The 26,363-nt window shown below is 39.7% G+C and overlaps 1 protein-coding gene and 1 pseudogene across 2 annotated transcripts in view; both read left to right on the top strand.

Moving 5' to 3' along the window:
• Positions 1–26,363, top strand: part of PXDNL (peroxidasin like) — a 507,521-nt gene that overhangs the window by 65,603 nt on the left and 415,555 nt on the right. The gene's annotated exons all lie outside the window — the stretch shown is intronic.
• On the top strand, positions 21,216–26,260 carry LOC102123727 (transcription factor BTF3-like; annotated as a pseudogene).

Genomic DNA, 26,363 nt, shown 5'->3' with positions numbered 1-26,363 from the left:
TTGTTTATAATAAAATATTTTCCGTATTAGTCTATAGCTTTTTGTTTTTCTTAAAAATATTTGATAGGTTTCTTTGTTAACTGTAAATCAGCACATTTGGCTTGGCACGGTGGCTCACACTTTAATCCCAGCACTTTGGGAGGCTGAGGTGGGAGGGTCCCTTGAGCCCAGGAGTTCAAGACCAGCCTGGCCAACACGGTGAAATCCTGTCTCTACAAAAAATACAAAAATTAGCTGGGCATGGTGGCGTGCACCCGTAGTCCCAGCTACTTGGGAGGCTGAGGTGGGAGAATCACCTGAGCCAGTGAAGTCTAGGCTGCAGTGAGCTGTGATCACACCACTACACTGTAGCCTGGGCCACAGAGTGAGACCTTGTCTCAAAAAATAAACAAACAACAAAAACATTTTCTTCAACCACAAGAAGCAACAAATAGACATTACTGGAGCTTATAAAGTAGATAATAGAAGTTCACCTATCCACCTCCCTAATACCACAGCCCCGAGATAAACACTACATATGTAACAAGCTTTTGAGGGGGACTTATCTGTTGCTCCAGAAATGGTAACCAAGACTCACCAATGCCAACAATGGATGCTCAGTTTCCCCTCCTTATAAAGAAAGTTAACGGTACCCTAATAGGACACAGACGAGGCCCTTCTATAATTATCCATTGCCTGACACCCTTTGCCTGTTCTAGATGAAGAGAGGACAGGGGAGAAAATCAACTGTAATCAGTGTCCTTGGGCTTTCAGGAAGTTCCATGGTTGGTGGCCACTCCCTCTTCTACTAGGGGTGGGACTGCTTTAAGATAATATCTTGGAGAGATTGAGAAGTCCTGCAAGAAGAGAAGACTGACACCTGATTCCTCAAATGGATGCTTCTTTAATTGCAGGTGCATTTTGGCACTGTCCCTTGAGAAAGAATTCTTGAAGATGAGGGGTTTAACTAAATCTAGAAGGGTTTAACTAAATCTAGAGATGATGCCTACATCTCTGGAGCTTTCTGGAGATGGAAGTCTTGCTAATAGAAAGTCTTACTAAAGAACTGTGAAACCGTGTGTCTTAAAAAATAATGGTAAGGCTGGGCGTGGTGGCTCACGCCTGTAATCCCAGCACTTTGGGAGGCCGAGGCAAAAAGATCACCTGAGGTCAGGAGTTCAAGACCAGCCTGGTCAACATGGTGAAATCCTCCCTCTACTAAAAGTACAAAAATTAGCTGAGCGTGGTGTGATCCCAGCTACTCGGGAGGCTGAGACAGGAAAATCACCTGAACCTGGGAGGTGGAGGTTGCAGTGAGCCGAGGTTGCACCACTGCATTCCAGCCTCACCACTGCACTCCAGCCACAGAGTGAGACTCTGCCTCAAAAAAAAAAAAAAAAAAAAAAAAAAAAAAAAAAAGGAGTAGTGGTGGAGAATTTCTCTCATGTTGCCGTGACTCTTGGAAGAGTGTGGAGGTTGACCTCAGGGTGGCTGGGCTTCTGTACCTGACAGAGTAGGAAGGTTAGAGGACAGGATGGAGGCAAGGTGATGTTCCACTGTCTCGGCCTGAAAGGAGACATGACTCTGGGAACAGGGTGTCAATTTGCCTTCTGGTTTAGATCAGGTAGCCTGAAAATGAATAAATCTGCTGCTTTAGCTCATACTTTCTTTTAATTAGCTTTTTATAAGACTATAAATTTGAAGATAATTTTGTATTTTAAAGACTTGCTAGAGAGATGGATAGGATTTTTAAATGGAAGCAAGGTAGAGGGGCTGGGCCAACAGAATCAGGGTTACTTTTGTGGTTATTTGTTTGTTGTATTGACTTTCTTCTATTTGTTTTGTATTAATTTTTCTTTGAGTAGCGTTTGAGGTTTTTTGAAAGCTAGAATCTTAATCTTGACATACCATTGAATTACTGATGAAAAGTCCTTGAAGATTTCATTCTACTGGATAGCAATCCTCTAGAGCCAGTTTTATATTTAAGTTATCTTATAGGCACTTGGTATTTTCTCAAAGTAAGCAATAGATGACAAAATAACAAATAAGTGGCTTTCTCAACAATTTGTTGTATCATCAACATCCATCTTAAAATTAATAGTATCATATCAGTAAATGTCATTTCCAGAGTTTAAAATGAATTCCTTTCTTTCTTCTCTTTCTCTTTCTTCTCTTTCTTTCTTTCTTTCTTTCTTTCTTTCTTTCTTTCTTTCTTTCTTTCTTTCTTATCTTTCTTTCTCTTTCTCCTTCCTTCATTCCTTTCTCTCTTTCTTCTTTCTCTTTCTCTTTTCTCTCCCCTTCCTTCCTTCCTTCCTTTCCTTCTTTCTTTCTTTTTTTCTTTCTTTCTTCCTTCCTTCCTTCCTTCCTTTCTTTCTTTCTTTCTTTCTTTCTTTCTTTCTTTCTTTCTTTCTTTCTTTCTTTCTTTCTTTCTTTCTTTCTTTCTTTCTTTCTTTCTTTCTTCTTTTTCTCTCCTTCTTTCCTTCCTTTCTTTTCTTTCTTTCTTTCTTTTTTTTCTGAGATGGAGCCTCATTCTGTCTCCCAGGCTGGAGTGGTCAATTTTCTTTCTTTCTTTCTTTCTTTCTTTCTTTCTTTCTTTCTTTCTTTCTTTCTTTCTTTCTTTCTTTCTTTCTCTCTTTCTTTCTTTCTTTCTTTCTTTCTTTCTCTCTCTCTCTTTCTTTCTTTCTCTTTCTCTCTTTCTTTCTTTCTCTCTTTCTTTCTTTCTTTCTCTCTCTTTTTCCCTCCCTCCTTCCCTCCCTCCCTCCCTCTCTCCCTCCCTCCCTCCCTCCCTCCCTCCCTTCCTTCCTTCCTTCCTTTCTTTTCTTTCTTTCTTTCTTTTTCTTTCTTTCTTTCTCTCTCTCTGTTCCTTCTGTCTTTCTGTCTTTCTTTCCTTCCTTCCTTCCTTCCTTCCTTCCTTCCTTCCTTCCCTGCCTCCTTCCTTCCTTTCTCTGTCTCTCAGCACATCAGAAAAATAAAGGTTCCAACATTTATTCCAGATATTCCCAACTGACCAAGATAAACATCTTCAAACAAACAAACAAAGACAAAAGTAGGGGCTAGGCACTGTGGTTCATGCCTGTAATCCCAGCATTTGGGAGGCCAAGGTGCGTGGATCTCCTGAGGTCAGGAGTTCAAGAACAGCCTGGCCAACATGGCAAGGCCCCAACTCTACTAAAAATACAAAAAGTAGCCACGTGTGGTGGCAGGTACCACTAATCCCAGCTAGTTGGGAGGCTGAGGCATGAGAATCGCTTGAACCTGGGAGGTAGAGGTTGCAGTGAGCCAAGATTGCACCACTGCACTACTCCAGCCTGGTGGACAAAGCGAGACTGTCTCAAAAAAACCCAAAAATCAAAAAACAAAAAAACCCCCAAAACAAATTAGCCAGGCATGGTAGTGGGCACTTGTAATGCCAGCTACTCAGGAGGCTGAGGCAGCAGAATAGCTTGAACCCGGGAGGTGGGGGTTACAGTGAGCCAAGATCATGCCACTGCACTCCAGCCTGGGCAACAGAGTGAGGCCCTGTCTCAAAAAAACAAAAAACAAAAGACGAAAAACAAAAACAAAAGTAGGGATTATTAAAAGTGGAAGTTGCCTCCTTCATTCCATCCTGGCTCTCACGTGGATTTCCAGATTGTGTACTTTTAAAGTCACTTCGTTTGTTTCATTTAATGAGATGGCAAAAGAACTTTAATTTCAAATGAAGCGAGAAGATCATTTGTGTGTCTCTTTGCCCTTCTGCAAATTGATAATGTTGCAGAAATACTTTACTGGAACTGAATGACTACCTATTGTTCCACTTATATTTCAGAATTTATTAAATTTTAGGAAACTTTTGATTAAATTATAGATCACCAACAGGCTCCGTTGGTTCCAAAGCCTGTGCTCTTTCAGCATGTTGCATTTGATTCTCTTTACAGTATCTGCCAAGTGCTTCAGGCTTGGGCTACATTTCTTCTTATCAGGAAACATTCTCTTTCTATTTTCCTGTGACAATCATCAAACGCTTAGTGTGGCAAACAAAACAGTCACTGTCCATGAAATTTGTTATAGCTTATTTGTCTGGCTTCACTTGGGCTATCTTGTTCTCTGAGATATATATATACACACACACACATATATACACACACACACACACATTTTTATATATATACATATATACACACATTTATATGTAAAATTTTTATATTTATATAAAAGTTTTATTGATTATATATATAAAACGTTTATATATATAAACATTTTCTTCATTTGTTGATGTTTTGTCCCCCCTTTTGTCTAAATTTTAAAAACTGCTTGAGATAACTGTGGATTCACATGAAGTTGTAAGAAATAATACAGAGAGATCTTGTATACCGGTCACTCGGTATCCTTTAATGGTAACTAACGTCCGATAAAACTATAGTGCAATATCACAGTGAGGAAATTGACACTGACATAATCCAGGGATATTATTCAGATTTTCTGTTTTTATATGTACACTGTTCTCCCCCAACCATGGGAATTTAGTTCTACTCCTCTTTACCATCTGAGTAGCTGTGTGTGATCACTGCAACAGTCAAAATAACAGTTTCGTCACAAGGATTGACCCTGCCCCCCTTTTATAGTCCCTGTCATCCTTCCTCATCTTCCTCAGCTACTGGTAACCACTAATCTCTTCTCGTCTCTTTAATAATGTCATTTCAATAGTGCTGCATAGGTGGACTCATGCAGATTGGCTTTTCACTCAGTGTCATTCCCTTGAGATCCAGCCAATTTGTGGTATGCATCATTTCTTTCACTGTTGCTGAGTAGTATTCCATGGTATAGATATAGCACAGGTTGTTTAACCCTTTGGTTAAACACTGAAGCATATTTGGTTGTTTCCACATTTTGGGTTTTATAAATAAGAAAACTGTGATCTTTTATGAACAGGTATTTTTGTGTACATTTGTTTTCGTTTCTCTAGTACAAATGTCAAATAGAGTAATTGCTGGGTCAATGGTAAATACACATTTGGTTTTATGAGAAACTGCCACATTCTTTTCCAGAATTGTGATATTTTACATTCCCACCAGCGATGTGAGTAATCAGTTCACCCGCATCCTCACTGACATGTGACCTTACTACAATCTTTTATTTTAATTATTCTGATGTCAAAAATTGTTTGAACATATTTGTATGGGTCTATTTTGGAGTTCTCTATTTTATTTCATTGACCTATATGTCTACTTCTCCTCTGATACCACACTGTCTTGAAACTGTAGCTATGTAGTAATCCTTAACATTTCTTAGATTGATTCTTCTCAATAAATTATTCTTTTTCAAATTTTGTGAATTGTCTTTTTAGCTAGTTAGATCCTGTGTGTTTCCTTGTAAAACTTAGAATAAAGTTGTCTGTCCTTTAAACCAACAAAGATAAAAAAAGACAAAGAAGGACATTACATAATGGTAAAGGGATCAATTCAACATGAAGAATGAATAATCCTAAATCTATATGCACCCGATACAGGAGCACTTAAAATCATTAAACAAATTCTTAAAGACATACAAAGAGACTTAGACTTCCACACAATGATAGCATAGTATAAACACCTCTATGCAAATAAACTAGAAAATCTAGAAAAAAACCGATAAATTCCTGGACACATACACCATCCCAAGACTAAACTAGGAAGAAGTCAAATTCCTGAATAGACCAATAGCATGTTCTGCAATTGAGGCAGTAATAAATAGCCTATCAACCAAAAAACAAACAAATAAACAAACAAAAAACCAGGACCAGACAGATTTACAGTTAATTCTACCAGAGTTTCAAAGAGGAGCTGGTACCATTCCTTCTGAAACTATTCCAAACAACTGAAAAGGAGGAACTTCTGCCTAACTCATTTTATGAGGCTAGCAACAACCTGATACCAAAACCTGTCAGAGACACAACAAAACAAGGAAACTTCAGGCCAATATTTCAGATGAACATTGATGCGAAAACGTCAATAAAATACTGGCAAATCGAATCCAGCAGCACATAAAAAAGCTTACCTACCATGATCAAGTCTTCCTCATCACTGGGATGCAAGACTGGTTCAACATATGCAAATCAATAAATGTAATTCATCACATATCCCTCTGACAAAGGTCTAATATCCAGAATCTGCAAGGAAATTGAACATAATTACAAGAAAAAAAACAACCCCATTAAAAAGTGGGCAAAGGACATGAATATAAAATTCTCAAAAGAAGACATTTATGCAGCCAACAAACATGAAAAACAGCACAACATCACTGATCATTAGAGAAATGCAAATCAAAGCCACAATTAGATACCATCTCATGCCAGTCAGAGTGGCGATTATTAAAACGTCAAGAAACAACAGATGCTAGCGAGGCTGTAGAGGAATAGGAACCCTTTTACACTATTGGTGGGAATGTAAATTAGTTCAACCATTGTGGAAGACATTGTGGTGATTCCTTAAGGATCTAAAACCAGAAATACCATTTGATCCAGCAATACTATTACTGGGTATATACCCAAAGGAATATAAATCATTCTGTTATAAAGATACATGCACACATTCTTCTTTGCAGCACTATTCACAATAGCAAAGACATGTACTCAATCCAATCACTATAACCAATCACATTAACACAGTAAAGAAAAAATTATATAATCATATCATTTTACTAGAAAAAGAACCTGGCTAAATTTTGATAGGAATTGCATTACACATCAGGATCAAATTTGGGAAGTAGTGACATCTTTATTATGTTGAGTTATTCAATCCACAAACATTGTATGTCTTTCCATTTATTTAGATATTCATTAGTTTCTTTAATCAGCATTTTGTAATTTTAAGAATACAGATCCTATACACATGTTCTAAGTATTTCATTTTCTTTGGTGTGATTATAAATGGTTTTGTGTTTCAGATTGTGAATTCTACAAGTTCATTGTTAGCATGTAGAAATGAAATTGATTTTTGTGTATTTATCTTATTTCATGCAATCTTGCTGAAATCACCTGTTATTTCTAGGAGATTTTTAGTTGTTTTTAGTATATTCGTTTGTAATCTTTGTGATTTTCTCATGTACAAATTACAACAGTTTTATTTTCTTCTTTCCAATTTGTATGCCTGTTATTTCTTTTTCTTGCCTTGTTGCACTGGCTGGAATTTCTGATACTTATCATGAATAAGAGCAGTGACACTCCTGTTTCTAATCTTAGGGGAAATCATTTTCTTGTTCTTGATCTTAAGAGAAATCATTCAGTCTTTTACCACTGACCATTGTTTACTGTTGGACTTGTATAGATGCTCTTTATAAGGTTGACTTCTGCTCCATTTGTAGTTTTCTAAGTTTCTTTTTTTCTTTAATCATGAACAGATGTTGGATTTTGTCAAGTGTTTTTTCTGTGTAAAATGATATGATTATACATTTTTTTCTTTACCATGTTTACTGTGATTGGTTATAGTGATTGGTTTTTTGAATGTTGAACTAGGCCTGTACACTTGAAATAAATTTCAATTGGTCATGGGAAATATATAATTCCTTTTATATTTACTAGATTTGATTTGATAATGTTTTGCCAAGAACTTTTTTGCCTTCGTTCATGAGAGATATTGGTCTGTAGTTTTCTTTTTTTTGTACTATTTTCGACTAATTTTGTTGTCAGGGTAATACTGACCTCAATGAATAAGTGGAGATGTGTTCTCTAGTCTTCTATTTCTTGGAAGAGATTGTGTAATGTGGGTGTTATTCTTTAAAAAATGTTGTTAGAATTCTCCAATGAAACCATCTAGGACTGACTATTTCATTTTTGGGAATTTCTAAATTACAAATTCAATTTATTTGATAGTTATAGGACTACTCAATTTGTTTATTTCATCCCAATTGAGTTTTGGTAGTTTGTGATTTTTTGTTTAGGAATTTTTCCATTTTTTTTTTACATTGTCAAGTTTATGAGAATAAAGTTGTTTGTAGTATTCACATAGAGTATCTTATATGTATGTGTGTGTGTGTGTGTGCGCGCGCGCATGTGTTTCCAATTTAGCTAAGTTGCTATATAAAATTGTAAAGTGGGTGCCCTAGAAAGATTTAATCTGAGGAAGTGACATTTGAGGACAAATTTGAAGAGTAAAGAGGAATTACCAAGTGGACAGCAAGTGGAATGTTCTTGGCAGAGGGAATGTTAGGTGCAAGAGTCACATACTGGATATGCATACCGGGAGGAGCACAGCACGTTTTGGTAAACAGAAGATGGTGGCTTTGGCTGAAGAGCAAAGGTGAGCTGAGCCTGGAGAGCAGGGCTGGCTATCAGGGGCAGAGTCTCATAAATCACAGTACATTTCTGCTTAAAACAAAACCCTGAGAACAACAGGAAAACACTGACAGATTTTAGGAAGAAGGTCAATAAGACTTGCTTTTAAAAGCTCACTATATTTGTAACGTGGGTGGAATAAAAGGATGCAGAAAAGCCTGTTAGAAGGCCCTGTGGGGTCCAGTTGGTGGGCATTACTGACTTTAGTCGGTCCAATATTCAATGTGAACTGTGCTGCCAGCATCACATTCCTTTGTTTGTGGTCCCAGTCATCTGTGTGACTAGAGGACAGAGCACACAAGAGATTGGGGAAGAGTGAGACTGAGAGCTGGGGCCCCTGGGTGGGCAGGTGGCCATACCATGTCAATCACTGGGGACTTCACAAATTGACAGGGACAGGTATCCAGCAAGAGTGAATCTTAATCCCATCTACATATAGAAAGCATGCTAGCAGGAGCGATGGGATTAATGGGGGCTAGTGAGAAGAGATGGGCAGAAAGGAGTGGTAGGGGGTTCTGACAGCAAACTTTGCAGAAAGATAACTGCACTGAATGTGAACATCTTTCAGACAACAACAGGGTGAACTGGAGGAGCAGGCAGGATGAAGAAATGTCTCAGAGGCAGAATGAGTAAGTCTTGGCCATGACTTGGTTATGCAGGTGAGAGGAGCAAAGACCATGAGGTCTTCCTGTCTAGTTGGGAGAGATGCTCTTCATTAGGGTAGAAAGAGGAGAATGGGTGAGGGCTTGGCCCTGGTTGGGCCTCGAGCAGGGTGCTCATTCCTTTATTCATTGAAGAAATGCACATTAATGCCTGCTGGGTACCAGGCTGCACCTGAATGATAAGCCTATGGGATTGAACTAGGTAGTCTTTGTCATTGCCCACATGAAAATTAAAGTCTCATGCAGTGCTTCTTTTTGGGCACATAAGTTTGTCACATATGAAGTTGCAGAAGAACAAAACAAAATGCAATAAAATCAGATGTTATTGTTACTGAAAGAAACTACTATAAGGGTTTAGAGTAGAGGACACATGATGTTTCCATTAGTCGAAAAAGAGAGTTTTATCTTTTATTTGCATTTTTTTTTTTTCAAATGTGGTAAGGAGATGGTCATTTTGGTGACAGAAATGAAGGTGTCTTTGGGCAGCTGGAAATACAAACTGGAATCTTGGGGACATTGATAAATGCAGAGGTGCCAAGTTTGTGGGAGTGAAAAAACAATCCAGGGAGTACATTTTGAAAATTAGTTTGAAATTCTTTGTATTATGAGCCAATTAATTTTTTAGAGTTGTTTTGGTATCTAAAGAACAGTCACTCTTTTTTTTTTTTTTTTTTTTGAGACGGAGTCTCACGCTGTTGCCCAGGCTGGAGTGCAGTGGCGCGATCTCGGCTCACTGCAAGCTCCGCCTCCTGGGTTCACGCCATTCTCCTGCCTCAGCCTCCTGAGTAGCTAGGACTACAGGCGCCCGCCACCGCGCTCGGCTAATTTTTTGTATTTTTAGTAGAGACGGGGTTTCACTGTGGTCTCGATCTCCTGACCTTGTGATCCGCCCGCCTCGGCCTCCCAAAGTGCTGGGATTACAGGCTTGAGCCACCGCGCCCGGCCAACAGTCACTCTTATAGATAAAGAAATTCATTTTAGGTATTAAAAATGTCAACCTTAAAACTTTGTATATAGTTAACACTTAAAGGAAGAAGTGGAATTGCTTTCTTTCATTAGTTTTATTTTAAGACTCTTGCTTTCCAAACATTTTAATTAAAATTAAGATTTCAGCAATCAATATTTGTTGAAATAAGGGATGAAGGAAATAATGAACTTATCATTTATTCTTTACAACTGCCGTTATGCACCACAAAGGTCTGTCTACCTAAGGGAAGAAACTGGGGCACAAAATATAATTTATAGAGTTGACCTTAGCCACAGGGAGGACAGCTGCCTGGGACACACTTTCAGGTTGCCTTGGGGAACGCTCTCTTTGCCTTTGTTACAGGCAGGTTTTTAAAGACAAACAGAACAAGGAGTGGACTGATCCAAAGTTGTTTGACAGGCATTCTCACTGGTTTACAGAATAACACTGGTTAGTGATTGGCTGTACATTGTTGAACCATAAGGTGTGTGGCATTTTACAGCTACTTGGAGTCAGTTAGTCTGGAGCCTGCCTAGCAAATGACTTTAAGGGTCGTTATTTTAGTTAAAAGGGGAGTGAGATATGTCTGCTGTCACATTTTAAATGCCTCTCTGGGCCTGATAATTTAAAGAGGTTCGTGTTCCTCACATAAAAAGTTTCTTTTCTGTCTTAGGGCTATGATAAACATCAACTGGCATAGTGCACATTCACTCTATACAAATGTATATAACAATGCCATATTCTGTGTGACAAAAATGTATGCTCCTCTCCTCAGAGCTGTTTCTCGCAAATGATAAATACTTTTGAAATCCCTTCTCTTAGTTTATTTAGACATAAAAATCACAGGAAAAATATCAGTGATGTTATCTTCTAAATGTCTAACTCAGCTTAAAAATTATGGCTCTTTCAAGGGTACAGGCCTCAATTAAAACATCATTAACAATTCGACTTGGGAGTTTATTAGGTTTAGGTTGTGGTGGGAGGCAGGTAGGGGGAAAGACAACATTTTCTGGGAGGAACCCCCTAAACCTGTCCAGAAACAGTTAGAGAACTTTTATCTCTTTTTAGCCTATTAAGTTGAAGAATTAATTATGATTAAAACATTTTTTCCTTGCTTAATTAATTTTATTTATTTATTTTTTCTGAGACAGTCTTGCTCTGTCACCCAGGCTGGGGTGCAGTAGCAGGAGCTTGATTCACTGCAAATTCCGCCTTCTGGGTTCAAGTGATTCTCCTGCCTCAGCCTCCTGAGTAGCTAGGATTACAGGCATGCACCACCATGCCCAGCTAACTTTTGTTTTTTTTTTTTTCAGTAGAGACAGGGTCTCACCATGTTGGCCAGGCTGATCTCAAACTCCTGATCTCAAGTGATCCACTCACCTCAGCATCCCAAAGTGTTGGGATTACAGGCGTGACCCACTGCACCTGACCAAATTTTTAATTTATTTTTAATTGGACAAAAGTTATATATATTTATGGCATATAACATGATGTTTCAATATATGTTTACATTGTAGAATGGCTAAATCAAGCCGATTAACTTGCATTATCTCACATACTTATCTTTTTGTGATGAGAACACTTAAAGTATAATCTCTTAGCAATTTTCAAGAATATATGTTGTTATTAATCATAGTCACCATGTTGTACAATTGATCTCCTGAATTTATTCTTCCTGTTTAACTAAAATTTTATATCCTTTGATCAACATCTCCCCAGTCTCTCCATCCCTATTATGTTTTTTTCAATTCAATGTTTTAAACCTGAGACTTTCAAGAGCTTCACTGTATTTGCGTTTCATGCTCAGATTTCGGCAGTTCTAATTTTGCTATGTAATACTGTTTTGAGTCTCAGCAGCTGCATGCTTGACTTAACACTGTCTTTTAATTTTCCTTGGAGGTTTTAAAGAGCAGAGTAGAAAATATTGTCTTTACTTGATTTATTAGGTGTCAACCTAGGAAATACCAGATGGTTTTGTCTGGTAGCTCTGCCATGTATTTAGATAGATACTTGTTTGAAATTGCTAGGCAAAATGCCTATTTTTATTGTCTATGTCTTTTATCTGTCTCATGTTAAGATGTTAAGATTGTCATATAAATATTACGTGTTGATGTTGATGAGCTGTAAGTTCCAAAAGAGTTAGAGATTATTCACTCATCAACTTAGACTCCTGTTTCTGACCCCAACTATCACAACCAAGTAATTTCCACCATTTTGAAAGGTCAAGTGGGACTTAAATAGAACAATTTACCTCAACTGTATGCCAAAAGGAATTTAGGGTGTTAAAAGAGTATTTTCTAGTATGTCCTCTTTTACTTTAATTTCTTTGATTCTTATTCTCAGTGTATAATTTAAAAAATAGTTTGTTTGAATTCACTGTTTATCTCTACTCTTCCCTAACAAACTCTTTTTTGAAAATAAAAAATTTTGGAGCTTTAAGTCCTAAAATAATTATCCAAACAAGAAACTTAGAAAGGTGCTATGCTATTGATCTTTCAAAGCTCCTCATTATACTGATAGTGAGATTTCGTGTAATGACAGGAATTAACTGCCCTTTGCTGATAAGGTCAGAACATCGTTCCTCAGCTTGAAAGATACATTCTAAGTCAATGATGTCTAGAGTTAACCATAAAACATGTATTCAAGATATTTATTAATATAAAATGGAATATTCTTTTGCAGATATGCTACTCAGAATTCAAGCAAACCTTCTCATATCCCTTCTTTTGTTTTTTCCTTTATATATATATTATATATAAAATATATCTATAATATATATTTGTGTATATATATGTGTGTGTGTGTGTGTATATATATATATTATTTGAGACAGAGTCTTGCTGTGTCACCCAGGCTGGAGTGCAGTGGCATGACCTTGGCTCACCGTAACCTCTGCCCCCTGGATTCAAGCGATTTTCCTGCCTCAGTCTCCCGAGCAGCTGGGACTACAGGTGCCCGCCACTATGCCCAGCTAATTTTTGTATTTTTAGTAGAGACAGGGTTTTGCCATGTTGGCCAGGCTGATGATCTGCCCACCTCAGCCTCCCAAAGTGCTGGGATTACAGGCATGAACTACCATACCCGGCCTGTTTTTCCTTTATTTACATTCCTTGCTCACTTTGTTCTTTCCTCCTCCATGTTTCCTCCTTTTCTGAGAGCAAATCACCAAGAAATGGCAAGAAAATGCTTAGTTTTATAAGAAACTAAAACATAAGGTGTGCAAATCTTTTACTTTGTTCTACTTTTCTAAAACCAAAATCCACCAGGTGAGCACACTTGAGTTACATTTTGGAAGCCCATAGCCTTAAACTGCTTTATAGGATTCATTTGCAGATAGAAATGAGGGAAGGGGGAGGAAAATATGTTACTTATCTGTATTCATCAGAATGCTAGTGAATATGTTTTACAGCCTCAAGTAAGGACACTACAGGGTTTTCCTTTTCCTCTCAGTCTTAGATTTACTCTTGGATTTGGTTCTAAAGCAAGTGTTTCTAGAAGTCATGCTCATCCACAGATAACTACTGAGCACCTACCATGTGACAGGCACTGTTGCCAGAACAAAGCAGACAAACAGAATTTAGACTCTTACTCAAGGTGACAAATTGCTCTAAAAGTGGCCACAGGGCACCTGGGATTTGTAGTGAACAGAGAACAGATTGTTGAAACCCTCCTGGGATCCCATGTGATATGGTTTAGCTGTGTCCCCACCCAAATCTCATCTTGAATTGTAGCTCCCATCATTCCCACATGTCATGGGAGGGACCCAGGGGGAGGTAATTAAATTATGGGGATGGGTCTTTCCCAAGCTGTTCTCATGATAGTGGACAAATCTCATGAGATCTGATGATTTTATAAAGGGGAGTTTCCCTACACATGCTCTCTTGCCTGCTGCCATGTAAGATGTGTCTTTGCTTCTCCTTTGCCTTCTGCCATAATTGTGAGGCCTCCCCAGCTATGTGGAAATGTGAGTCCATTAAACCTCTTTCCTTTATAAATTACCCAGTCTCAGGTATGTCTTTATTAGCAGGATGAGAACAGACTAATACAGTAAATTGGTACTGGTAGAGTGGGGCGCTGTTGTAAAGATACCCGAAACTGTGGAAGCGACTTTGGAACTGGGTAACAGGCAGAGATTGGAACAGTCTGAGGGGCTCAGAAGAAGATAAGAAGATGTAGGAAAGTTTGGAACTTCCTAGAAATTTGTTGAATGGCTTTGACCAAAATGCTGATAGTGATATGGACAATAAAGTCCAGGCTGATGTGGTCTCAGATGGAGATGAGGAACTTGTTGGGAAATGGAATAAAGGTGACTCTTGCTATGTTTTAGCAGAGTCTGGTGGCATTTTGCCCCTCTCCTAGAGATTTGTGGAACTTTGAACTAGAGAGAGATGATTTAGGGCATCTGGCAGAAGAAATTTCTAAGCAGGAAAGTGCTCTTGGGTGCTGTTAAAAGCATTCAGTTTTATGTATTCACAAAGATATGGTTTGGGATAGGAACTTATGTTTAAAAGGGAAGTACAACATGAAAGTTTGGAAAATTTGGAGCCTGATGATGTGATAGAAAAGAGAAACCCATTTTCTGAGGAGAAATTCAAGCTGGCCACAGAAATTTGCATAAGTAATGAGGAATCCAATGTTAATTGCCAAGACAATGGGGAAAATATCTTCAGGACATGTCTGACGTCTTCACAGCAGCCCCTTCCATCAAAGGCCTTGGAGACCTAGGAGGAAAAAAAAAAAATGGTCCAGGGCCCCCTGCTGTGTTCAGTCTTAGGACTCCATGCCCTGTGTCCCAGCCATGGCTAAAAGGGGCCAAAATAGAGCTCAGGTCATTGCTTCAGAGGGTGCAAGCCCCAAGCTTTGATGGCTTACATGTGGTGTTGGGCATGTGAGTGTACAGAAGTTAAGAATTGAGGTTTGGGAACCCCTGCCTAGATTTCAGAGGATGTATGGAAATGCCTGGGTGTCCAGGCATAGGTGTGCTGCAGGGCAGAGCCCTCATGAAGAACCTCTGCTAGGGCAGTGCAAATGGGAATGTGGGGTGGGAAGCCCCACACAGAGTCCCAGTGGAGCTGTGAGAAGAGGGCCACCGTCCTCCAGACCCCAAAATGGTAGTTCCATTCATAGCTTGCAGTGTGTGCCTGACAAAGCTGCAGACACTCAATGCCAGTTCCTGAAAGCAACCAGGAGGGGGCTGTACCCTGCAAGGTCACAGGGGTGCAGCTGTGTAAGACCATGGAAATCCACCTTTTGCATCAGTGTGACCTGGATGTAAGACATGGAGTCAATGGAGACCATTTTGGAGCTTTAAGATTTGACTACACCATTGGATTTCAGACTGGCATGGGGCCTGTAACCCCTTTGTTGTGGCCAATTTCTTCCATTTGGAATGGGTGTATTTATTCAATGCCTATAGCCCCATTGTATCTAGGAATTAACTAACTTGCTTTTGATTTTACAGGCTCTTAGGTGGAAAGGACTTTCCTTGTCTTTGATGAAACTTTGGATTGTGGACTTTTGAGTTAATGCTGAAATGAATAAAGACTTTGGGGGACTGTTGGGAAGGCATGATTGGTTTTGAAATGTGAGGACATGAGATTTGGGAGGCGCCAGCAGCAGAATGATATGGTTGGCTGTGTCCCCACCTAAATCTCATCTTGAATTGTAGCTTTCATAATTTCCACATGTCATGAGAGGAACTCAGTGGGAGGTAATTGAATCATGGGGGCAGGTCTTTCCTATGCTGTTCTTGTGATAGTGAATAACTCTCAGGAGATCTGATGGTATCATAAAGGGCAGTTCTCCTGCACATGCTTTCTTGCCTTCCTCCATGTAAAATGTGACTTTGCTTCTCTTTCACCTTCTGCCATGAATGTGAGGCCTCCCCAGCCATGTGGAACTGTGAGTCCATTAAACCTCTTCCCTTTAACAATTACCCAGTCTTGTGGTATGTTTTTATTAGCAGCATGAGAACAGACTAATATACCATCTAAGTGTTTATTTGTACATAAATATTTATTGATTGTTTACTTTTCTGTCTTTTTCTATTAGAGAATTAGAGGGTTAGCCGTTAGGGACAGAGATTTCATCTTAATAATCTCTACATTCATGGCATATAGACACATCAGTGGTACATAGTAGACAATTGGTAAACTGCTCAGAGATTACTTGGGGGTTTTCTTCCTGTAACTACAAAATAAGGCCTATAGTTTGATGACATCCAGATTATGAAAATATAGCAATAATATATTCATAGAATGAGCTATACATAAAAATTGGTTTTGAAATAAAAAATGTGTAATGAAGGAAAAAAATTCAGGAAAGTTTATTTGGTTATGTTGACACTTTAAAATAGACTTTATTAGTCAGAGCAGTTTTAGGTTCATGGCAAAATTGAGTGGAAAGTACGGAGTGCCCATGTGCCATAAGCTACCCCCTGTCAATACCCTGCATGAGGTGTTACAAGTGATGAACCTGCATTGACACATATTTATTACTCAAAGTTCATAGTTATTGCTTGGGTTCACTCTTGGTGTACATTCTAGGGGTTTTGACTGAAGTGTAATGGCATATATTCACTATTATACTATCATACAGGACAGTTTCACTGCCCTAAAAGTCCTCTGTGCTCCATGTATCCTTCCCCCTTCTCTTCTAACCATTGGCAACCATTGATCTTGTTATTGTCTTCGTAGTTTTGCTTTTTCCAGAATGCCATAGTGTGTCACAGAGCACATAGCTTTTTCAGATTGGCTTCTTTCACTTAGTAGTGTGCATTTGAGTTTCCTCCATGTGTTTTTATAGCTTGATAGCTCATTTCTGGTTAATAGTTCCTAGTGTGGATGTACTCCAGTTTATCCATTCACCTGCTGAAGGACATCTTGTTTGCTCCCAAGTCTTGACAATGATGATTAAACCTTCTATAAATATCTGTGTGCAGGTTTCATGTGAATTAAGTTTTCCTCTATTTGAGGAAATGCCAAGGAGCACAGATGCTGGATTATATGGCAAGAGTATGCTTATTTTTGTAAGAAACTGCCAAACTTTCCCAAAGTGGCTGCACTGTTTCGCATTCCCACCAGCAACGAATAAGAGTCTCTGCTGCTCAGTATCCTCACCAGCATTTAGTGTTGTCAGTGTTTTGGATTTTGGCCATTCTAAATGGGTGTGTAGTGTTATCTCATTGTTTTAATGTGTAATTTTCTAATGACATATGATATTGAGCATATTTTCATATGCCTATTTGTCATCTGTATATCTTCTTTGGTGAGGTGTTAGTGGGGCTTTTACCCATTTTTTGTTTTCTTATTGTTGAGTTTTATTTTTTTGGTATATTTTGGATAACTATCCTTTATCAGAAATATATTTTGCAAATATTTTCTTTAAGTCTGTCACGTGTCTTTTCATTCTCTTGACAGTGTCTTTCACATATAGCAGTTTTTAATTTTAGTGAAATCTAGTTTAAGTTACGTCTTACTTAACAATGGGGGTACGTCCTGATTAGGTGATTCTTTCATTGTGCTCCCAGGCTACAAACCTATACAGCATGTTACTGTACTGAGTACTGTAGGCAACTGGAATGCAAGAGTAAGTATTTATGTATCTAAACATATATAAAATAGAAAAGGTACAGAAAAATACCATAAAAAAGACAAAAACTGGTACACCTATATAGAGCACATACCATGAATGGAGCTTGTAGGATGGAAGTTGCTCTGGGGGAGTCAGTGAATGAGTGGTGAGTAAACGTGAAGACCTAGGATATTCCTGTACATTACTGTACACTTTATAAACACTGTAGACTTAGGCTACACTAAATTTGTAAAACATTTTTCTGTCTTCAATAATAATTAAACTAAGCCTACTATAAAGTTTTTCATTATAAACTTTAATTTTTTTAACTTTTTGTTTCTTTTGTAATAACACTCAGCTTAAAACACCAACACATTGTACAATTGTACAAAGATATTTTCTCTCTTTATCTCCCTATTCTATACATTTTTTATTTTTAAAACTTTTAATTTTTTTTTCATTTAATACTTTTTGTTAAAAACTAAGACACAAACACAAGCACACACATTTGCCTAGGCCTGCACAGGATCAGGATCATCAATATTACCATCTTCCACTTCTGTATCTTGTCCCAGTAGAACATTTTTGGGGCAGTAACACCCGTAGAGCTGTCATCTCCTATGACAGCAATGCTTCTTCTGGAACACATTTTGAAGGACCTGCCTGAAGCTAATTTACAGTTTACTTTGAAAAAATACATAAGCAGAAGGAGTAAGTAAAATAATGATTAAAAGTATAATACATATATAAATCAGTAACATAGTCGTTGTTGTATCAAGTATTATGTGCTATACATAACTGTATGTGCTAGACTTTTATACCACTGGAAGCACAGCAGGTTTGTTTACATCATCATAACCACAAACATGTTAGTAATGCATTACACAATGACCTTACTATGGTGACAACATCACTAGGCAATAGGAATTTGTCAGCTCCATTGTAATCCTATGGGACCACCAGTGCACATGCGGTCCATCACTGACTGAAACATCATTGTGTGGTGCATGACTGTATTTAATATGTTAAGCAATAGAATACATATGTGAAATGTAAGAGAACAAAATTTTACTTTTAACTTTTCTTTTTTGTTTACTCTCTTAAAAGGAAAGCTTTAGAGAAAATAAATGTAACAGAATCTATTTAAACAAAGAAGAATTCATGAACTGGGGAGCACTCAAACCCGGCAGAGCTCAGAGTGCTCTGCTAGAGTGTGAGCAGCAAGCTTTCAGAGGCTGAACGTGGAAGCAAAGTTAAGACATTTCCTGATTACCTACCGTAGGTGTTTGCATTATTTAGGCCTAGCGTGATTGTAGGTCCCTAGTTCCACAGCTAACCTGGTGTTTGGCTGTTTGTGATTGACTGAGTCTAGATGTTTCTTCCTTTTCATTTTTCCTTTTCTTAGTCAGTTATAAAACAATGCCCTCCAAGCCAAGTTTCAGTTTGCTTACATAGAGCTCTGGGTACAGAGGAAATCTTAGGGCAAGGGCTTCCTCTTATTTGCTTTAACAACTCTATATTCCCAAAGTAAATGCTTGGGTTTTGTATTCTTCTAAGTGATCTTGCAACAGTAGACAATTGCAAACACCAGCATTACCATGAAGAGAAATGTTTTTATAGTATTTTGCACTATTGTTTAACTTGATTCATTTTTGTTATGTTGGTTATGGTGCAGATGTTTACGGACCCCCACTGTGTAGCAGTACTATGGAATCATTTTTATGTGCTTTTACTTTGATTTGAGAGTATGTAATTGTAAAGTGATCCTATAGATTAAAAGCAAAATTACAAAGCAAAATGCCATGCTCTTTAGTACAAGCAACATAAGGAATTTTGGTTCAGTGTTTGAAATTTCCAGGCAAACAATCTTGTTCCTAGTCTGCACTTACTATAAGTACTTGTTTTCTAGCATCTCAGGAACAATTTATTTCTTGATGCAAAACATTTCTTCCAATTTGTATTATATTGGTGTCATCTTATAAGGACAAACGGAGTAGTTAGACTTTTATTCAAGGTACGCTTCATGCTCTTGGCCATGGAGGGAGGCCCGTCAAGGATCATGGTTGTTCTGTCATTTAGGAAGGTGGGGAGCCTTTCTTGAACTGGAAGAAAAGGGTTGAAAGTCCTTACTAAAACTATAAAGTATTGCCTGGGTCTAAGAATCTAGTAGTACTTTGAAACTTTATTCAGGTAGATTATTCCAAAATGGTGATAAATGAAATTAAACTTTTCAGTATAGTAGGTTATTTTTTTCAAATCCTAGATTTTTAAAATGAGCTTTTAGTGGCTCAATGTAATGAAAATATTGAAAGGAGCCACACCAGATTCATTAGCTTTGTAAGTCACTTCAAGATTTATTTTAGGTGAAGCCTTGTGCTGCTTTAAGTATCATTTAATGTTGAACATTCTAGGAATCTAGAATCTAGGTTATCTTCTAACCTAGAATGTGAGTTAAAGAATAGTTCAGTTGAACAGCAAAGAATAGTGATTAATAAAACGACCTTATAGGCATGTAAGAAGACCTGTCTTCCTCATCTTCTATCTTTTTGCACAGTCACATCTACCTTTTTCTGGTCCCAGGCGGTTTCTGTGGGCACAAAGAGACATAAGACAGGGAGGTAAGGGCAGCTATCATGGGCCTTTCAATGAATTCCGTTTCTCTTGAGTTCACCAAGCCGGAGGTGAAGTGGGATGTAAGCAGGCTACAGGATCAAGAGGTACAAGAGCTGGCGTAGAGCCAGCGTGTTCATCCACTCCGTAAGGGACTTTGGGCCCATGGGTGCTGAGAGCTCTTCGCTCTACCTGGGGCACCAGAGGTAATGGGACTCATTCCTGCTCCCATGGAGCTCGTTTTAGTGGGAGAAATGAACTATTCAAGAACTGATTTGAGTAGATTGCAGTTAGAGCTGCAATTGAGATACACACAGGGCATCAAAAAACGCTGCATTTCTTTCTGTAATGTTTAAGTCTCAGAATCAAGGATAGAATTTCAAGAGATTCAAGAGACATTGAACAAATCCTTTTTATTTTACAGTTAAAGCTGAAGTTCAGAGACTGAAGTGATTTTATCAAGGCTACATCAATAATTAATGACTGAGCCAAAACGTAGAGGCCAATGTTGTTGAAATAGTCAGTGGTCACATTTAAGCCTAATGAAGCAAAGTTTTTGAAAAATTATGACCCATAAAATCAGCTTACACATGTAAGATGACCTGTGTCTTACCTGTGTGTGAATACTTGCCTGTTGACCATCTACTACACATCCTTGCAGCACATAAAACACCTTAAGGTGTCTTACTAAAGACAACTGGGTTCTATCCCCAATCAAAATGTTCTTTTGTTGTTCCCAATCTCCCAAGACTTATAATTCATGCCTGGGAGTGCTTGGTAACACAGATTTGACAACCAGGCAGCTAATGGAATGAGGTGCTTCAAGAGCCTGAGGTGGGAGATTTTCTCCTCCTTCCATGATAGAGGCCAAGACAATGCTCCCGGGAAGGAAAGAGAACACTCTGCCCCTGAATTTGTTCTTATTATAGAAGCCTTCCATTCTGGAAGTGCTATTTTTATTTTGTAGCTAAGATGATCAAAGAAAATAAAGTAAGTGGTGTTAGAACCACATTTACAAACATAAATAGAATTTTCAATCAGTTTACTCAGATTTCTTCAAGTACTACTAATAAAAACATCGCTTTTATTTCTAATGCTCTTATTTCTTGCCAATGGGAAAGACAAAAACACCGACATGCCTACCCATTATGGCAAATGTTGTATTCTTTCTGTGACCGATGTACATGGCGCCATGGGGATGATGATGGGGCTGTTGATTGTCAACAAATATTTATGGAAGGTTTGATACTTTCTAGACATTGTGGGTCCAGAAAACCCTTAAAAGGACCTTGTCCTCAGCCCCTTAGTACATGGTTGAATAGAAAAGACAGCAAATACCCAGAAATTAGTAATAAACATCTGGAGTTTGAACCTGCAGAGAGTTATAATGGTACCACTGCACTCCAGCCTGGGTGACAGAGTGAGACCCCATCTCCAAAAAAGAAGAAAAAGAAAAAAATGTGTCCAAGGACAATAGGTGGAGTCGGTGAGAGTTAGAGGAGTTTGGCTCCTGGGTGAGGGGAGCAATTGGAAGTAGTTCCTGGAGGAAAAGCTGGGCTGGGGTAAACTGAAACATGCATGAATTTTAGTGATTGCTGAGAAAGGCAATAGAGCTCATGGCACTCACAAGGACAGGGCAGGGGATCCTTAGATGATAAAAAGGACGGACAGGGAGCTGAGAGCTTTCAGGCTATTTCAGGTCTCATTGCGCTAAACCGGCTTCCACAGGGCTGGGGTGACCCACACGAAGCCTGTTACTCACCTCTGCCTACAGTGGACTTTGCTAGTAGTGTCCATGGCGTTTTATGGACTAAGGAGAACTATTTATGGTGGCTCACAGTGTCCTACTCTCAAAGGACAGAAACACCTTCCACAGGTAAACACAACTTCAAGTTCTCTTGAGATTGCTCTTCTTCCTGACATCTGATTTTTCCTTGTCTTCTGCAATGTCATGTGGTCCTCAGCAACTAATTTACATAACAGATATCTCTGTTGTCTCAGGCGTTGTTTGGAGACCTGCGACTGCAATGGATAACCAAACAGATGGGGTCTCTATTCTCCAGCTGTCCCGGACCCACTTCCCAATCTCCTCTGATGACACCTCTTCTGCCTGCTCTTTTATTATTTATTTATTTTTTTATTATTATACTTGAAGTTCTAGGGTACATGTGCACAACCTGCAGGTTTGTTACATATGTATACATGTGCCATGTTGGTGTGCTGCACCCGTTAACTTGTCATTTACATTAGGTATATCTCCTAATGCTATCCCTCTCCCATACCCTCACTCCCTGACAGGCCCCGGTGTGTGATGTTCCCCACCCTGTGTCCAAGTGTTCTCATTTTCCAATTCCCACCTATGAGAGAACATGCAGTGTTTGGTTTCCTGTCCTTTGATAGTTTGCTGAGAACGATGGTTTCCAGCTTCATCCATGTCCCTACAAAGGACATGAATTCATCCTTTTTTATGGCTGCATAGTATTCCATGGTGTATATGTGTCACATTTTCTTTCTTTTCTTTTTCTTTTTTTTTTTTTTTTTTTTGAGACAGAGTCTTGCTCTGTCGCCCAGGCTGGAGTGCAGTGGGGCAATCGCAGCTTACTGCAAGCTCCGCCTCCTGGGTTCACGCCATTCTCCTGCCTCAGCCTCCCAAGTAGCTGGGACTACAGGTGCCCACCACCACGCCCAGATAATTTTTTTGTATTTTTAGTAGAGACAGGGTTTCACTGTGTTAGCCAGGACGGTCTCGATCTCTTGACCTCGTAATTCACCTACCTCGGCCTTCCAAAGTCCTGGGATTATAGGCATGAACCACTGTGCCCGGCCGTGCCACATTTTCTTAATCCAGTCTATCACTGATGGACATTTGGGTTGGTTCCAAGTCTTTGCTATTGTGAATAGTGCCGCAATAAACATATGTGTGCATGTGTCTTTATAGTAGCATGATTTATAATCCTTTGGGTGTATACCCAGTAATGGGATGGCTGGGTCAACCAAAACAGCATGGTACTGGTACCAAAACAGAGATATAGACAAATGGAACAGAACAGAGCCTCAGAAGTAATACCACACATCTACAACCATCTGATCTTTGACTAACCTGACAAAAACAAGAAATGGGGAAAGGATTCCCTATTTAATAAATGGTGCTGGGAAAACTGGCTAGCCATATACAGAAAGCTTAAACTGGATCCCTTCCTTACATCTTATACAAAAATTAATTCAAGATGGATTAAAGACTCCTCTGCTTGCTCTTAAAAGCAGCTGTTCCTTATAGGCCTGTCCTCTAGGATCCTTTCTCTACGTACTCTCCCTTTGTGGCCTCTTCTACTTGCATGCCATCAGTTAACAACCTTGCAGAGATTCCCCAAATAGCCATTGTAGCCCCAAACTCTCTCCTGAGCTCTGGCCAGCAGTCTCCACCCGTCCTCCCAACCTGTCTTAGATGGGTCACTGCTCTGTGAGTAGCACCCCACCCCCACCCCTAGTCCAGCGATAGCCAAGAGAAGCCCATCCCGCTCAGTGTCTCCCTCTTCCCTTTTCTGCACCCTCCACCCCTATTCAATTCAACCCTCAAACTCCTCCATCTTATTTCCTCTTCTTCCCTGCCGCCTTGTGGTCATCTTGTTCAGGTGCAGACTGTCTCTCTCCTGAGTTATTCCAAGTGGCTCCCACCAGACTCCTTGCTACCAGTTTTATTGTTTCCAGCGCAGTCCTCTCATCGACAGCAAAAGTGAACTTTCTGTAAAGACAAGCCTGATCACGCCCCTTCCCTGCCTAATGTTTTCAGTGGCTGCTGACTGCCCTTAGGAAACAGCCCCATCTGGCTCAGAGGACCTTTGTCGACCTGCTGGTGCTCCCCCAGCCCCTGGCCCACCTTCTGCAAGTCACTCACTGCTGAACTGCTCCCCGTGCACAGAGACCCCGAACTGCTCTCGCAGTGGAGCCCTCCAAGTTCTCTGTGACTGAGGAACTGCACACAATGTGTTTCTCTCCTTGATGGACTTGTCTCCATTTGGGCCACAGCAGAGCCTTTCCTAACATTCTGGACTAGGGTATTGGGTTGGCTCAGGGCTTGCTTGAGGCTGATACCGCCCTTGCAGGACTGCCTGTCTAGTGTCCCTTGTACCTGATAGGGCAAGAGTTCTGGGAAGCCAGTGTTTGAGTCTGGTTTCAGTTTTGTTTTTACCTTTTCTCATCTGTATCTGCAAGGCATAGATGAATTAGGAATAGTAAATTAGAGTCTGGATTTGAATCCAGGTCCATTTGATTCTCAATTTGTGTTTTCTTTACCATGTTCCTGTTTTCTCTAAGTTAATTTCACACTAATTGGAAAAGTGAAATCTTTTTTCTGAGTGCTATCCAGAAGGGAGATTAATTGTCTTTTATAGGTTTTTTTCCCCAGATATTCTGCTTGTAGACTTTGACTAATATAGCTCTATCTTGTGTCCTTTCCTTTCCTTTCCTTTCCTTTCCTTTCCTTTCCTTTCCTTTCCTTTCCTTTCCTTTCCTTTCCTTTCCTTTCCTTTCCTCCTTTCCTTTCCTTTTCTTCTTTTCTTTTCATTGTGTGTGGGGCAGGTATATGCTATAGAAATGAATTCTTGAGGCCATTTTGCATCCCCACGTGTGAGTGCCTAGTCTCAGCTGTTCTACCAGAGATCCCTTGAGTGCCAACCCTAGTGATATGGACAGGAGACAGGGAAATACTGGATAGAAGAAAGCAGTTCCCTGGCAAAGTCCCCACCCCCAAGCTTGGAAACCTGTGGCCCTAAATGAGAACAGGCATTCCTATTTTTGCTCCCAAAAATAGGAAAAAGAAAGTTGTCTTTTGGCCTGCCATGTCCCCTTCCTGTACTCATATAAACCCCAAACCCCGGGTTCCATGAGGGGACAAACAGAAGAGCAGAAGAATGGCAGAACGGTGCAGCATAGAGAAGAGAAGGAGCGTCTGAATGCTCAGAGGAGTTTGGCTGGGGACACTGGGAGAGAAGATGGGCCACTGGGCAGCCAAACCCCAGGGGAAGATCATCTTCCCACTCCATCCCCTTTCCAGCTCCCCATCCACCCCACTGAGAGCCACCTCACCACTCAATAAAAAACCCACGTTCATCTCTGAGTCTGTGTGTGACTTGATTCTTCCTGGACGCTGAACAAGGACCCAGGTACCAAGAGGGCACTGAGCTGGTTAACATGTAAGTCACCTGCGAACTGCAAAGCTAAAAGAATGCACTGTAGCATATGCCCACTTAGGCTTCAGGAGTTTCAGCCTACCACCCCTGGATGCTGCTGTGGCATCAGAGCCCAGGGGCTCTTACCCTGGCTCCTGCACCTGCCTGTCTGTGTGCTCCCCCTCCCATAGGGGTTGGAGTGCACATGGTGGCCAAACAGATGAGCCACATCCCTGTCGCATTTCCTGCAAGGTGGGTCAGGGAACTCCCCCATTTCACTAGTCCCTCTTGCTGCCCCTTTTCCTCTCCAACAAGTTGAAAGAAACAATCATGAATCAGGGAAAGCTCAGCAGACAGCAGGCACCGGTGTGCATTGGTGAGAAAGCAACTGCTTGCAGAAGGAAGAAGAACAGCTGCAGCAGATTATAAAAAACTTTAGCTCTCCTTAAAGAAGTTAGGGGTAAACACTATCTCTGGTACTGAAGAGGTGAATACGTTTACAAACCGATGAACAGCAATCCATTTTAGCAACCCTAAAGGTCAGGTACCTCTGTGAACACTTTCACCTTGACAGGCCATGCTGGGACAAAGCTGCTGAAAGAAATGCTACCAGCTGGTTTTTCATTGTAAACCAGCTTGGTGCAGACAGTCTGACTAGTTTAAGGAGACTGGCTGGAGCTCCGCCCAACTATCTGTAGATGGAAAAGCACCACTTGCTGCTGGAGAGGATGACGATGATGGTGAGAATGAAGTTCCTGACCTTGTGGAGAATTTTGATGAGGCTTCCAAGAATGAGGTGAAGTGAATTGAGTCAACTTCTAAAGAAAATAGAAGTTGCAGAAGTTACTGGGAGCTGCTGTTTTATATTATGACTGCTTTTCAAAATTGTCTTCTTTATGGATCTCATAAAAACTAAATCTCTAACATTTTTAAACCCAAGTGCCTTAGATACTTCAGCTGTTTTTAGGTTTTGCTTATACACAATTCATTCTTTGCAGCTAATTAAGCTGAAAAAAACCTGGGAATAAAGTTTGAAACAAAGATTAATAGAGTTCTTTGTCTAATTAAAAAAAAATGAAGTGAGCTCTTGAGTGTGAAGAGTGTTTTAGTTTTCG

The sequence above is a fragment of the Macaca fascicularis genome, chromosome 8 (assembly GCF_037993035.2).
Source record: "Macaca fascicularis isolate 582-1 chromosome 8, T2T-MFA8v1.1".
NCBI classification, from domain to species: Eukaryota; Metazoa; Chordata; class Mammalia; order Primates; family Cercopithecidae; genus Macaca; species Macaca fascicularis.
The sequence above is the reverse complement of the archived record's forward strand: the minus strand, read 5'-3'. Positions and strand labels throughout refer to the sequence as shown.